This window comes from Lytechinus pictus, chromosome 13, assembly GCF_037042905.1.
Source record: "Lytechinus pictus isolate F3 Inbred chromosome 13, Lp3.0, whole genome shotgun sequence".
Lineage (NCBI taxonomy): Eukaryota > Metazoa > Echinodermata > Echinoidea > Temnopleuroida > Toxopneustidae > Lytechinus > Lytechinus pictus.
This window is the reverse complement of record NC_087257.1, coordinates 23680346-23695299: the sequence shown is the minus strand read 5'-3', so window position 1 is coordinate 23695299 and position 14954 is coordinate 23680346. Positions and strand designations below refer to the sequence as shown.

The 14954-nt window shown below is 36.8% G+C and overlaps 1 long non-coding RNA gene across 1 annotated transcript; it reads left to right on the top strand.

Annotated features, from left to right (window-relative positions):
* Positions 1-7950: 7950 nt before the first annotated feature.
* LOC135156289 (uncharacterized) lies at positions 7951-14601 on the top strand. The gene is made up of 3 exons (XR_010295393.1): positions 7951-8261; positions 13804-13950; positions 14283-14601. It is a non-coding gene; the product is annotated as an uncharacterized LOC135156289 (long non-coding RNA).
* The last annotated feature ends 353 nt before the right edge of the window (positions 14602-14954 follow it).

The window sequence follows — 14954 nt, the reverse complement described above, 5'->3', positions numbered from 1 at the left end:
AATGAAAAATAGTATGCTTCAAACATTAAAATAAAAAAGAAAGAAATAGTGAGTAACATTATCAAGTATTTCACTCGTATATTACTGCGTAGTAGGCCCTATATATATATATTTTTTTTTAGTGGGGGGGGGGGGTTGTTATAATAAATGATCAAAATTTCTGAATGTCATATAGCATATATAGGTCTATCACTATTATTTCACCGTTTCTCTTATTAGAATCAACATTTTGTTTTTGGAGGTAGACATGCCCATTATCTCAGATATGATGACTATCCCCCTCCATCCCCAAAGCCCGGTCCACGGAGGATTATTATATTTTTACTGGCAAGGGCGAAGGGCGAAAATCTCTCCCCAAAGGTAGGGGGGCCAGGGGCTGCCATAAAATTTGACAAGCAAAAAAAAAAAAAAAAAGGGTTACCACCTCAAATTTTAGGTCATTTCGACCTAAATAAATTTGTCAAGCAAAAAAAAAAAAAAAAGGTTATCACCAAAAATGTAAGGTAATTTCGTCCACTGAATTATATGTTTTATTTCGATTTTGAATGATGTATTTCTTTCAATCATAAAAGACCAACAATCAATAGGGGGACATTTGATATTGTGTCCCCCTACTATTTTGGGTAGGGGGACGCGTCTCCCTGTCCCCTGAGATTTCCGCCCATGTGCCTGAGCATTGTCACAGCACCCCAGCAACAATATAGATAATCCTCCGTGGCCAGGTCCGGGCCGCCCCCCCCCCCCCCCCACATGATCTCTCATTCAGTCTTGATTTGACATGCGGCTAAGTACTTTGGATTTGAGTAGGGAAGTTCACCTTGACGAAAAGTTTGCTGTAAAAATATAAGAAAAAAGACACAATATTGGTAAACTGGTTTGAGGAAAATTCACTAAAGATTTTTATAATGCGGAATTAATAAGATTTGTGACGTCATATACGAGCAGTTGCACCTTTAACATGCATAAATTTCAACTATAATGGTTGACGATGACTAAATATTTTCTTCCTTTAAAAGCGGGTGTGAAATAATTAAGTCTGTTGATAGTATATAAATACTGAAGTAACAAATTTTCATTTTTCTAAGAAAATGACATTTGATTGTGTTTTATTTTGTTCACGATACATGGGAAGCTGCTCGCATGTGACGTCACAAATAAAGAATAAATAAATTCTAATAACTTTTTAAATCTTTTGATGGATATTATGCAACAAACCTTTTTTGTCAGGGTCGAAACTTCCTAAATTTCTTTGTCATCTAAATTGGAAATGGATGTGAACATTGGTATTCTTCGCACAAACTAAGAATTAATGTTTCAAAATTCAGGCTGTACCCTCCCCCCTATCTCACTCTCTCTCTCCTTTGTCATCCAACAAGAATAACGCTAAGTTATTGAATTTCAAAGATTTGCATTATTCTGGTGAAACAGTTCTAGGCATGTGTTCATGAATATTCATTAGGTGGGCTAATTATGTCACTTCCCCACTTTCCCTTTTCTTATGTTATTACATGAAATCATAATTGCTTCATTTTTTCATGAATGTGTAAATGATGTGTCTCCATTATTATGAAATAAGTTGCAGCAAGAAATAACTGATGCACTTAATCAGTTGTCTATCCAATTTTTTTAGTTCTTGGGAGGAAAATTTTGAATAAACCTAATTTCATATAATTAAATACAAAAGAACAAGTGGGGATATGACATCATCAGCCCATGCACCTAATTAATATTCATGAAGACATGCCTATATACTAGAACTATTTCACCGGAAGAGTGCAAATCTTTGAAATTCAATAACTTCGTTATTTGTTATTTGATTTGATCAGATTCTCAGCATTTTGCTCTGTGAATTTTACTCTATTATGAAGATAATTATAAATATTTTCAGCCCGGAGCATCCCTTTAAGTATTAAAGAATTGAGGTATGCATAACTCACCAATGCGATCGCGCAGCGCTCGCTGATAGGCCTGTGTTTTGGCTATCACACCTGAAAAGGGATATTTTTATTATACTCTTCATAGAATACACGAAGACAGTAATAGGTAATTGGCAAATCAAATAATGCGAGCGTGCAGAGCAAGCTAAAAATGTTGATGTAGACCACAAAACGGACATTACAGTCTTTAGAGCACTTAAAAAATCAATTTGTAAATCAAACAAAATATTGAAAGCTTGATGATGTCCGAGGTGAAATAAATTATGTTTGGCACAGTCATGGACCTGGGAAGCGGGGGTGCACCCCCAAGATTTTCCCAGGGGGGTGCCGCGTGTATTATTTTCCATATAGGCAGCTCCCCCTGGAATTCTGGTAGGTGTGTCAAATTAGATAAATGTATATAAAATTATCAACATTTCGAGTTGAAACCCTTTTTTTTTTTTTCTTTTTTTTTTTCTTTTTTTTTTGTCAGATTCCTTTGGACAAAAGCGACCTTCATTTTATAGTGAACCCCCTTTTTTTTACTTGTCAAATTTACTTCAGCACCATAGGAGTCGATCCCTGCTTAGCTCCCCCAATACATCAGGATGTGCAAAAAAATATAATGTTACACACAAATCGGCAAATTAATACAATATAAAATTTGGTTTCTAAATCTATAACACAGTACAAAATTATGATTTCTCCTCGCGCACACCGCAAGAAATGATTACATCTATCATGGGAACTTTTGTTACATTTTACACGGGAACTTCAATATGTATAGGCATAAACAAAATTTTCTGCCCATGAATAAACAAGAAATTGGCAAACCATTTTTTTTGTCATAGATGGATGCAGGCGGATCCAGTTATAATACCTCTAATTTCGGCTAGCAATTTAATTGTGCGCTCGCATTAACTGTTTAAGATATTATTAAAGGGATGGTCCGGGCTGAAAGTATATGTATAGCTTGATAAATAGAGTAGAATTCACTAAGCAAAATGCCGAAAATTTCATCAAAATCGGATAACAAATAACAAAGTTATTGAATTTTAAAATTTAGCAATATTTTGTGAAAACAGTTGTCATGAATATTCATTAGGTGGGCTGATGATGTCACATCTCCACTTGTTCTTTTGTATTTTATTATATGAAATTAGGTTTATTCAAATTTTTTCCTCCAAGAACTAGAAAAATTGGATTGACAACTGATTTAGTGCATTAGATATTCATTGCTGCAACTTATTTCATTATAAGGGAGACATATTATTCACACAAGTATGAAATAATTAAAAAATTATGATTTTATGTAATAACATAAGAAAACGGATAGTGGAGATGTGACATCATCAGCCCACCTAATGAATATTCATGACGACTGTTTTCACAAAATATTGCTTAACTTTAAACTTCAATAACTTTATTATTTGTTATCCGATTTTGATGAAATTTTCGGCATTTTGCTCATTGAATTCTACTCTATGTATTATAAAATATAAATATTTTAAGCCCGGACCATCCCTTTAACCCTTGCATCCTATTTATAATTACAAAAGTGCTTAAAGTGTCCAGTTTTCAGACCCTAATTTCAACAAATTTCGCTCTCTCATTAGGCTTATTAAGATAAGGTAATAACATATTCATGAATTACTAATATTTATATTTTCCTTTTTTCAGAATGTCGACAAGCTTCATCTCGAGCTTAGAAAGAGGATAAGAAGATAGTCATAATTTTCATATGATGACAAAATATCGTTAAAATGTCCCGGTCCTAGGTCAAAATAATGATTAAAAAATCAGTTCGCGCTTCAGGCTCGCATTATTTATTAAGTGCGATCCACATCCACTTCACAATTTTCTACAAAGTTCTTGAAATAATGCTTAAATTCAGATTGGAGTATCATTTTTTTCAGCTCGCGCTTCGCTCTCGCATAAGTGATTTTCATAATAACAGAAATGTGTTTAGAATGTCCAGATTCTAGGTCTAAATTATCAAGTTTCAGATCAGAATATAACAAATGTTCTGCTCGCGCTTCGCGCTCGCATAATGAAGGAAGATACCCAATTACATATTCTTTTCATGATTCACAAAACTTGAATAGAGTATCCCGTTTTTTGGTCTGAAATCTTTTTAGTTATATACTTATCCCGTTCATGATTACAAAAAAGTGCTTAGAATGTCATTTTTTTAGGTCGGAATGTCAAAAAAAATTCAGCTAGCGCTTCGCGCTCACATTATTTTATAGTTGAAATATATATCGTCTTAATGGCTAACTGCAAACAGTCCTTAAAAGGTCCCTTTAAGATCAGGCCAGAACGTATTATATATCAAAAATTTCTGCTCGCGCTTCGCGCTCGCAGTAATTATCTAGTTACATCTTGCTCATGCAGGATCTCAAACATTGCCTGGATTTTTCAGGACAAAATGCATAAAAAGTATTTAGCTCGCGCTTCGCGCTCGCACTATTTAAATAGGGCTCATGAGATGATTACATATAAATGTTGTTTTATAAGCATATAGCTAAAAAGTGAGCGTAAGGACTATACCCCTTCAAAGAAACAAACAAAAACTTTGAGCAGCCGATCGGGGGAAATATGGGTGATTTTTTTTTCGGGGCCGGCCCCCTATTGTCGAAAGCAGGATCCGCCCCTGAATTTATAATATGTGTGTGCGTGTGTGAGAGTTTGTTTTGTGTAATCGAGCGCCCTTAGAAAGTTGATTCATGATTTTGCCCCCAAATCTGAAAAATGGATCGACGCCCCTGTTAAGCACCCCCAGCTAAAAAAATCGTTCACAGGGCCCTGGTTTGGCATAATAAAACTTGATATTTATAAGGTCCATATCAGCCTATTGAGCAAGATATAGATTTCTTTGAACAGGCAATGCGAGCGCGAAGCGCAAGCGAACATTTTGTAAAGTGACGTGAAAGGTTTTTTTAATTATCTTCCAAGTCTTCCCCCACCTTATTTTATTCACTCGTCTTCCTCCTCTTATTTTTTTTCTCTTTTTTTGTTCTTCTCTCTTTCCACTTCTTTTTCTTTTATTTTCTTTCTTTCCCATTTTTCTTTCGTTTTTGTCCGTCAATAGGGGGAAGGGCCTGGGCCACTCGGCCCCCTGGATCCGCCTATGCATGTGAAAAAATGCGATCATACACTGCATGGTAAATAGTACTTACTGCGCATACGGATGCCTCCGGGCGATGCTATACAGAGGGAAAGATTGCCCATAATTTACCAAATAATGAAAAAATAATAATAAAGAAACGAAGACAAAAAGAATAAGAAAACAAGAGCTTGGAAAAATAAATGAATTGTGACGTTTATAACCCTAATTTTCATTAAGAAAAGAAGAAATCAACACAATTGTTGGGTTGTCTTACCACCATCTTCAAATATTCTGGCGGTGCCCCAGCTCAAATTCGGAGTACAATTGACAGCTGGATTCGAATGATATCGTGAGATGAATAACGAAAAGACCGTTTCACTGCATGCTTAAAGGGGAATCCAGCCTTGGCCATATAAAATGTTGTGTTGGGAAGGAGAAAAATAAATTAAACAGAATGGTGAAAATTTGAAAGAAATCGGACAAGAAATAAGAAAGTTATAGCTGCTTTAAAATTGGGATCACTGATAGTATGTAGATTTCAAATTGGCAACTGGGTAAGTAAATTATGACAAGGGGCAAGGACAACTTTCCCATAGGCCATGTACTTTATTATCAGGGATTTGTGGTTTTCTCCTAAGTACCCATTCCCCTGGGGCAGTAATCTAAATATAACACAGGTAGTATATTGGTTAATGTCCTCATGAAAGAAAAATATAATTTGAAGTAAAACTTTGAGGAAAAATGACATTTTAGCCATAATATGAAGTGGAGTACATGGAAGAATAGTCCTTGCCTTACATCACTATGACATCCCATATGCGGTCAATTTGAAGTCTCCATGAGTATAGTGATTACCAATATTTACAACTTTGAAAAATTCATAACTTTCTTGTTGTTTGTCCAATATTGTTCAAACTTTCACCTATCAACCTATCTTTTTCCTATAAAAACAGGTTTTTATTTGGGTTGGATTCCCCTTTAACCCGTTGCTTTGTGATTCTTTTGTCAGTCTCGGAGTTTGCTTTTAATTGATATGTTTACATAATATTCTGTCATTTTTCTGTGTTTTATTCTTAATATTTATTCTTTTATGTTCTGATTTGTTGTCATCGTGTGCCAATCTCTTGTAGATATTGCGATTCTTGATGATTTTGACTAAAAACATGATATATATATATGTATGTATATATATAACTGTTGGTAAGTGACTGCACTATTATTTCTGCAAAAGTTATTACTCGTGGAAAATGGATATGCCCTGTATAGATGTAATTGGTTGTTGACCAGCTGTTGTGGGAGAAAGCCTTGTACTATAATAAAGGCCGATTCGTGTATGTATACAGACTGAATGTTTATTGAAAATATCACTTGGATTTCCTGGTTCAGGGGCCGCGGAACGGTTTTCAAAGTGGGGGGGGGGGGGCTGAGCAAAAAGTGGGGGGCTGACCATACAAAAAAAAATCACAATCGTATGGTCATTTTTACGATTTTTGTACATGGTTTTGGAAAAAAAGTGGGCCCTCGCTGTCAGGTCCATATTCAAACTGTATCCACGGTAACATAACACTATGTAAATCAACCTAAAGATAACCAATGAACTTTATAGAAAATAGAAGAACCCTCGCAACCCAATTGATGACGATGGTTGACCAGGGTGATTATGTAATAAAGAATGCTCAACAAAGGAACCAGATGTGAGGATGGAATGAATGTGTGTGTGTGTGTATTTGAGTTTTGTCAGACGTGTATCAATGAAGGCATTTGAATTAGTCTGCAAGCACAGACTCCTATTTGACACTTTAAACAATATTATACCATGTCTAGAGTGAAGACTAGAGGCCAAAGGCTCTGTCTGTGTGAAATAACACTTGGTGGACCCAACCACAGTGCATATAGTGAATCTAGTCTCACTACTTCAGACCCTGTATTAAAGGAGAATGAAACTCTTGGAGCAAGTTAGCTTTTGTGAAAGCAGAAAAATCAAAGAATAAGATCAACAAAACTTTGAGAAAAATAGGACTAGCAATAAAAGAGTTATGAGCATTTGAATGTCGAGATCACTAATGCTATGGAGATCCTCCCATTGGCAATGCGACCAAGATCTGTGATGTCACACACGTACAACTCTCCCATTTGGACACTGAAAATATACCCCAAAACATCTCTTTTTGCTCATTCTAATCATATGACAAACGATTCATCAATGATATAATGTTGTGAAACCTCTGTACTTGTCATCTCATAAAGAGAACACCTCACCTTGTGATAGACTCTATAAAAGTGAGAATATAAGTGAAATAAGTACTAAAGTAATGAGGGAGTTGTACGTGTGTGATATCACAGATCTTGGTCGCATTGCCGTTGGGAGGATCTACATGGCACTAGTGATCTCAATATTCGAATGCTCATAACTTTCTTATTATTCATTCAATCTTCCTCAAACTTTCAACAATATGTTTCTTTGATTTTTCTCTTTGATATGGATTCAGCTGGTTTCAAGGGTTTCATTCTCCTTTAAGTACCATGCGAATTATGAAATCCAAGGGTCTGTGCCTGCAGACTACATCTGAATAAGGAAGGAATGAAGATGATCAGAGAAGGACATTGGCTGAGGTGATCAAGAACACAAGAAAATCTTTTGAAACTGAACTGAAGATTAGAACATGCCAACCTGAACTGGATAGAATAGACCTACTGGAACTGATCAGACTTCAAATAAAACATAAAAGCGAACCAAAATGAACAATTAACCTTCCTCCAATTAGAGTTTGGCTCCGAAAGGGGGTAGCAATTCAGGGGTTTGGGGTGGGGTTCAGCCCTCCTCCCCACTTTCCCACTTTTTTTTCTATACCATGGGGGGGGGGGCTTTCATAAAAGGAGTTGTCGGACGTTTTATACGACAAGTCCTATTTATCCGACGGTTACCATAATAACACTGCTTTTTAGCCAATGAACATCAAGGAAAGTTGTCAGATCTGACAACTTGTCGAACGAAAATGATGAAACCCTCACTTGTTTGTGATTGGCCGCCAGCCCTCACTTTCAAAACCGTTCCGCGGCCTGTATGTCATGTACGAGCATGACGAGTAGGCCTATTACAGTAACTGTTGGTGTGATGCCCTGATGGGGAGGACAGTTTTTGTTTTGCCGTTGTTTTAATTGCTTCATATTGGGTGCAGATTTGAGAACCAATTGCTCCAGTTTGCTGAATAAAAGCTCAAGACCACGACTAGAAGGTAATTGACTTTTATTTGAATTTGAGTGAGAGCAGATTGAAATTGCGAAAGCGTGAATAGACTGATAGCTGAGAGTGCATGGTAATATGGCGACATTTCAATATATATTTTTTAATGAAAAAGACTAGCGAGCGAGTAAAAGGTGGTTGTGTTTGTTTGAAGCCTCAGCATATTGTTTGCGGTTTAAGAAAAGAAAAAGAGGTTAATTTAACATTTAATTATACATTTTCATGAAGATTTTTTACGAAACATTTAAACTTTGACTTAGATAATCATTTTCCCCAAATGCTATCACCCGGACTGTCCAGAAAACCATTGCAATCGATTTCTACTATCTCAGTGAAAATAAGTAATTTTCATGGAAAATCCAAGATGGCCGCCAAAATTGCCAATTTTGAACCCAATGGGACTTGATTCGAGAATATGATTCCTAACAACCCTATAGCCCATGCTTGGTTTCAACTTGAATAATTTGTTACACTGGCAGTTTTGATGGGGTTCTTCATAGGGGGAGACTTACTTTTGATGTTGCGTTTATGTTCAATAGCCTTATTTCCTGAATGATTATTTTGCATAAAAAGTGTCATGTCGTCAGCTAGCTGACATAACTTTATTTCGTCTCCAACACGAATTCTCTTTATATCTTTATCACTTCTGATTTTGTTGCTGACAAACTCAACAAATATGATGAAAAGTAAAGCAGACAACGGGCAACCTGGCCTTATCCTTCTAGTGGGGTAAAATGTTTCTGTAAAATATCCATTCAAAAGAACGCAATTCGAAATGTGTGTATACAGAATCGTAACCCATTTTCTGAACATTATTTTGAAACCGAATTTTTCTAATCGTTCATTTATAAAATTCAATTCCAATCAAGACTTTCTAATGCTTAGTAGAAATCTACAAATATCAACCAAGTTGTCTATGAAACCTCTTGGGGGGAAAAAGGAGAAGGCCGTGCTCTTACAATTACGTCCTGTCACATTGAAGCATAGTCCCGCAGGAGCCTGTTGAATGTACCCCCACACCTATCCGTATAGTTTGACTTTTGAATATCGTGCTTTTGGAGCACCCAATGTGGCAAAATCATGTTTCGACTGTAAAAGAAAAAACACTTGTATTTTCTTGAAACCACTTGTAGAGGTCAGAATATGCATTTTGTATCAGCTCATATAAAGAAGTGCTGGCACATCGGAGTCTACCCCTCGTGGGGGGGGGGGGGCTGCCGAAGTCATCCCAAACCTTTGCCTAATTTACCAATACTCGGAAAATCAGCCATTTTGGAGCCCCAATCAGGGCAAAATGCCTTTGTGCTATACAGTAAAGCCACTTAAACCACATGGAGAGGAAAGAGTAGGAGTTTATCTACCAACTACATCTAACAAAGTGCTTGCACATCGAAACCTATTCACCTTTGGCGGTTGACGAGCTCACCCCATCCCTTTTGCCTATTTATTGAAAAATACCCCATTTTAGAGCCACATTGAGGCAAAAGGGCATTTCTGCTATTTATTAAAGTCACTTTTATTTTTAAACCCCTCAGAGAGGAAAGAATAGGCTTTTCCAGATACATTTAAAGAAGTGCTGGCACATCAAGCCTATCCTCCTTTGCGGGCTGCTGAAATCATCCCACCCCTTTTGCCGATTTTGTCTATTGGAAAATTCGTAATTCTGGAGCCTCAATCGAGACAAAAGTTGTTTCTGCTATGTCGTAAAATCACTCTCATTGTTTTGAAATAAAAGAGTAGGATTTTTTTCATCGGCTTCATATAAAGAAGTGCAGACAAATTGAAGCCTACCTACTCAAATGGCTGTCGAAGTCACCCCACTCCTTTTGCCTATGTTGTCTATTAATTGGCATATTCGCCATTTTGGAGCCCCGAGTGAGGTAAAAGCATAAATCATATCCCTATATATGGGTAAAAGGCGTTTTTGTGCTATTTTTGCCTAGCAATGCAATGCAATAAATGCAATTTTGGAGCGCCCCATTGGAAGAAAGTGGCATTTATACTACACAAAGCCGCTTTTATTTCCATTGATATACTTGGAGAAGATGGAGGATACATTCTTCGACAAGTTACTTTAAAATAGGTTCAAGCACATTGAAGCCTATCCCCTACACAGTAAAAACGCTGTTTAAGATTTTATACAACGCTGTTTACTATAATTTATTAACCTTACAGTATTTGTTTAACCGTTTAAACAATCATGTTTAATTTATTGAAGATTAGATATTGAAAATTAAACTTTGTTGCTTAAGATTTAAACACTTGTTTAAACTTTTTATTACTCTAAGGTTCATATAGTAAACAGCGTTGTATAGTTTTTTTTACTTTGCAGGAGCTTTTCGAAGTTACCCCACCTTTTCCTTATTTTGACTATATAATTTAAAATATCGTCTTAATGGAGACTCCAACTGGAAAGGGACGCTTATAATGATAATACAAAGCAGCGTTTATTTGGATCTCATGCAGATGATAAAGGAGACAGTTGCTCCAAATGTTATTCTGGCATATTAACGCCTGTCTTCACTGGAACCTGTTAAAGGGGAATTTCACCCTGAAGAAAAAATTTGTTGTAAAAATAGCAAAAAAAATAATACAAAATATTGGCGAAGGTTTGAGGAAAATCCGCTAAAGATGAGGAAAGTTATTATTTTAAGGTTTGGATTTGTGACGTCATAGATGCATGAATTTCACTTTTTTTTATTGGTCCTGATGACTTATTTTCCTTTTTTTAAAATCGGATGTGAAATGATTTGTCTATTGATATACAAAAGGTACAGTAAAACACATTTTTTTTTACCATCCGCTATGCAGGAATCCTGCTCGCATATTACGTCACAAATCAAATGATTACAATCGTAACTTTTTAATTCTTTGATTGATTTTTCTCTCAAACCTTCGACAATATTTTTTTATCATTTTTCTGCTATTTTTAAAATAAGTTTTTGCCAGGGTGAACTTCCCCTTTAATAGTTACATCACTCCTTTTCGTATTTGACTTGTATTCGGAAATATCGTCTTTTGGCATCGCAAAACCACATTATTTTGTTTTCTCTTGGAAAAGATAGAGGAGACACTAATCTACATATGAGGAGAGTCAGAGGCGGATCCAGCCTTCGCCAATAGGGGGGGGGCGGCGGAATTTCGTTTCAGCCATATTTTCACCGATCGGCCGCTCGAAGATGATTTTTGTTTGTTTCTTTGAAGGGGTAGTCCTAGTAGTCACTTCTTTATATATTGATTCTTATAAATCAACATAAATATATAATATCATAATCCTTATTTTATATGATGCGAGCGCGAAGCGCGAGCTAATTTTTTAAAAATAATTTTATGTACTTTTCCTAAAATTTGAACATTCTGGGCAATGTTTGTTATCATGAAAAAGATGTATATTCAACTATATAATTACTACGAACGCGAAGCGCGATCAGCAGACACGAACTGATAGAAAAGGTACCTGTTAAAGACTGCTTGCAGTTAGCAATGAAGATATTACATATTTAGAATTTTTTTGACATTTTCACCTAAAGAATGGAAATTCTAAGCACTTTTTATCACTTAAACAGAATAGGTATGTAACTAAACAATTGATGCGAGCGCGAAGCGCGAGCTAAAAAATTGAGATTTAGTCCTACTGAACGAGACACTCTATTCATGTTTTGTAAATCATGTTAATAATGCGAGCGTAAAGTGCGAGCAGAACATTTTTATGTACGTTTTGAACTGATCGAAAAGGTACCTGTTATGGACTGCTTGCACTTAGCCATGAAGAAGTTACATATTTTCACAATCAAATAATGCGAGCGCGAAGCGCGAGCTGAAATTTTTGACATTTCTACATAACGAATGGAAACATTTTATCAATTTTTGGTATTGTGCAAAGGATAGCTATATAACTAATCAATTGATGCGAGCGCGAAGCGCGAGCTGAAAAAAATCGAGATTTAGACCTAAAAATGGGCCACTCTACTCATGTTTTGTACATCATGAAAAGGATGAGTAATAGGAGATCTTCCTGTATTAATATTGCGAGCACAAAGCGCGAGCAGAAAGTTTTTGATATTGTGATCTGAAACTGGATAATGATTTAAATAGAAAAACAAGTTCAGTATCTGAATAAACATGCGCGCGCGTGTTTCAAAATTTAGACCTAGAATCGAGGCATTCTAAATACATCTTTTATCATGAAAATCAAAGCTTAAAATATTTGATATTCCGATCTAAAAAATGAGTCGATTTTAGCTTTGTATTACAAGCACTTTGTAGGAAAATTGTGAGGTGGATATGGATCGCACTTTAAAAAGAGCTGATATTTTTCATTATTATTACTTTGAGTTTTGACATAGGACCGGGACATCCTTAGGATATGTTATCATATGAAAATGATGAATATATTCCTTTTCCTCTTGCTAAACGCGAGATGAATTAAAAGGGACAATTTAATTATCAAATTATTATCTTATTTATTAATTCCTAATGAGGGCACGAAATCTGATGATATTATGGCCTGAAAATTTGAAATTTCAAGCACTTTCGTAATTATGAATAGGATGCATCATTTAATATACTTTTAACCATTAACGCGAGCGCAAGTTACGAGTTAAAATTTTTGATAAACTGTCATGAAAAAGGGATTTTAAGTAGTTTGTTGTATTATCAATATTGAGACATATACATAACTCGCCAATCAAAATGTGAGCGTGCAGCGCTAGCTGATATACGTTTTGACAATCAGACCTTAAAAGGGATATTTTGAAAACTTTATGGAATACACTAAAATAATAGATACCTGATAAATCAAAATTTGCGAGCGCGCAGCGCGAGCAGAAAATGTTATTATTCAGACCATAGAACTGACATTTTTACAGAGCACTTTTTAAAAGTCAATTTGTAAATCACAAAAAATAATGAAAGTTCGATTTTCGAGGTGAAATATGTTTTGTATATTGACTTCCAAACTTGATATTCAAGCTCCATATTGAAAAAGGTATGTAAATCACCTAACAGGCAATGCGAGCGCGAAGCGCGAGCGAGAATTTTATATAGCGGAAGGAAAGATTCTTTTTATTTTCCAAGCCATCCCCTCATCTTATTTTATGCACTCGTCTTCCTCTTTTTTGTTTCTCCTCTCTTTTTCCTCTTTTTCCCCCTTTTTTCTTCCTCTCCTTTTTTTCTTTTTTGCTCCACCAATGGGGGGGGGGGGGCCCTCGGCCCCCCTGGATCCGCCTATGGAGAGTGTCTAGTAAATCAAACCTGACCCGGGCGGGAGCCCCCATTCGTTTAAGAGAAAGAGGCATTTCCATCTCCGTGTCGAACGCGTACATTATGCATTAGTTGCTAATGTTCATAATACAGAGCACATACACATTTTTAATTAAAACATGAAAATATGGTCACAAATTCTATAAAAAAAAAAATCTATCAAAATTTCGATATTTTTGTTTACCTTGAACCTGGCGACTCAATTAACTATGAGTGTGCTCCTATATTATTAGAAAAGTAATAATAATATCTACTATTCTGTTCCTTTCCAGACAATATGATGATGAAGCTACAGAAACACGAACAATAATTTGAGGAGAAAGTGGCTGAGGAGGAGGTGGAGGCAGAGGAGGATTTGACAGAGGAGGAAGAGAAGACGGCATAGGAGGAGGTGGTGGATGGCTGAGGAGGTGGAAGAGGTGAACAGCGCATTTATTGAAACTCTTCCCATAATCTGAGCAAAAAATATGAAAATAATTGATTTTCATGAAATATCCAACATGGCCGCCAAAATTGCAAATTTTGAACCCCATGGAACACGATTTATCAAAATTCATTAACTAAACAATTCAGGCAATACAAATAATTGGTTAAAGGGTCTTCTCGATGGTGTACTGGAACCCCCATTTCCTACCATACTAATAGAATGGGCTGAAAATCGCAGAATTATTATATGTGGTGCAATTTCACTTAATCTGTTAATCACTAAATTTGTAAAATCAATGATATCTACTATTCTGTTCCTTTCCAGACATAATGATGATGAAGCTATGGAAACACGAACAATAATTTGAAAGGATGGAAGAGAAGGAGGAGGAGGAAGTGGCTGAGGAGGAGACGGCAGAGGAGAAGACGGCAGAGGAGGATGTGATGGATGGCTGAGGAGGTGGAAAGTGATAAGTCTGCAGAAGAGCAGACGGCAGAGGAGAAGAAGGCAGAGGAGGAGGTGGCGGATGGCTGAGGAGGTAGAAAAGGAGGAGTTGGCAGAAGAGGAGACGGCAGAGGAGGATGTGATGGATGGCTGAGGAGGTGGAAATTGATAAGTCGGCAGAAGAGGAGACGGCAGAGGAGAAGAAGGCAGAGGAGGAGGTGGCGGATGGCTGAGGAGGTAGAAAAGGAGGAGTTGGCAGAAGAGGAAACGGCAGAGGGGAAGAAGGTAGAGGAGGAGATGGCAGATGGCTGAGGAGGTGGAAGAGGAGGAGTTGGCAGAAGAGGAGACGGCAGAGGAGGAGGTGGTGGATGGCTGAGGAGGTGGAAGAGGAGGAGTTGGCAGAAGAGGAGACGGCAGAGGAGGATGTGATGGATGGCTGAGGAGGTGGAAATTGATAAGTCGGCAGAAGAGGAGACGGCAGAGGAGGAGATTGCGGATGGCTGAGGAGTTGGAAGAGGAGGAGTTGGCAGAAGAGGGGACGGCAGACGAGAA